Raw genomic sequence first — 2,019 nt, 5'->3', positions numbered from 1 at the left:
ATTGGATGTTCATTTATTATGCAAAAAATAAACACACAATTACATATCATATGCATAACCTTGAAGCTGTCTTTGGTATTGTGCTTGGCCAATTGAAGATAAATTCTGAAATACATTTCCAACTGTTGATAGGAAAATGAATAGTTATGTTAATCCAAAGTACATGTACACAGTCAAGCTTATAAGCCATCTGAATCTCTGCAATAAAAGAATATGAACAGATAATAAATGTATAATAAGATTTTGTAGATATGAGTCATAAACTGATTACCAATTTTGTCGCAGCTGCCCATCTCACTATCCAATTGTTTTGATGCATTTACGTGTTCATCTTGAATGATAGCACTATGCACTATTGATCCAGCATTAATTGCATTATCTTGAGATGTGCATTTGTTTCCCAAGTCTTGAAAAAACCTTTTTCTGGCCGACTTTGTGTTCCCACACCGCTTTCCTGTTGTATATGTCATATGGAAAAAATCTTGATAACCATGTTGTTGAATATTCAAATAAATATGCAGTTTACTATGAGGCTGATAAGCTATAGTCTCCACAACGAAAGAATATGGACACATGATGAATGCACAATAGATGTATAATAATATAACTATGAATTTGATTCTCATTCTCATTTGACTTATTTCTGCAAATTCAAATTTTTTCATGCTCAATATAAAATGATTACCAATATTAGCGCAATTGTTCACTCTACCTGACAACTGTTCCAACGCATCAACACTTTCAAATTCAACGGCACTACCATCTACTGTTGTTCCGGCATTAATCGAATAATCTTGTTCTTTGAAAGTTTCAGAAACCGCCGATGTCCTTCCGTTGCCCAAGTCTTCGAAAAAACTTTGTCTTACTGATTTTGTGTCCCCACGTCGCTTAACTGTGAAATATATTATAATTTAAGAGTCAGTATTTATGTTTGAAGCTAATAAAGGTTAGCAATCATGACAAAATCAGCTTCACGATTGATTTAAATTTATACAACACAACTATTGATAAAGACTTGTTACCTATTATATTTGCATTGTCATCTGTTGTCTTTTCATGTTCATCTTCAAAATAATGCTCTTCAAAAAATCTTTTTCTTGACGACCCTTGATTTCGACGTGGCATATCTGCTAAATATATCATAATTAAGGAATGAATGATAATATTACCAAAAAAGAAAAAAGAAAAATGTAGACTCAGAAGCTAAATAACAGAACAATGAAACACTTCAGAAGAAAGTAAAGGACCTACAATCAAATACACATTTGAATACCTACAATCAAATACACATTTGAATTTAGAGAAAAGTGATACAGTTTAGTCTAACATGAAGTAAAAACCCAATGAATGACCAATTTTATATAAGCTTAACTGAAACAAAAGTTAAATGCAACAGCGAAACACATGTAACAGTTTTAATACAAAGATACACACACAAAACAATATAGGTATACCTGAATGTGCAATGGCAGTACTTAAGAGCTGATTGCTACAGAAATCAACTAAGCTAGAAATAGTAGTACGTGATAATTCAATCTCGCTCGAATCTGCATTAACCAAAAAGTAAAGCAATCAAACAATCAGACACAGAAGTTACCATGCAATTTCAAAATAATTACCATGCAATCTCAAAATAATTACCATGCAATCAGCCATAAACTAAAATATCTTCAAAGAAAAAAAGGTCAGTGATCACAGATGGAAAAATTCTAGAAGATCAAATTCTATATCAATATAAGATCAAATGAAAACTTGTAGAATATCAAATGCAAGCATAGTTATACCAAGAAAAGTTTATAAATGCCATATCAATATCACCACCAAATTATCATGACAAACCTATAAAAGATCAAATTCCCAAAAGTGAAAGCCAGTAGAGAGTTTGTGACTGTCTACTGAATACCATATCAATATTTGCTAGGAATTTTCATATTTAATCAAATAATCAAGTACCAACAGCTTTCTAGCTTTATATATTTATGGTGTAGGAAGGTAGATTCTCATGTGTGATGATCTATT

Source organism: Fragaria vesca, linkage group LG1, assembly GCF_000184155.1.
Source record: "Fragaria vesca subsp. vesca linkage group LG1, FraVesHawaii_1.0, whole genome shotgun sequence".
NCBI classification, from domain to species: domain Eukaryota; kingdom Viridiplantae; phylum Streptophyta; class Magnoliopsida; order Rosales; family Rosaceae; genus Fragaria; species Fragaria vesca.
Note: the sequence above shows the minus strand (reverse complement) of the source record.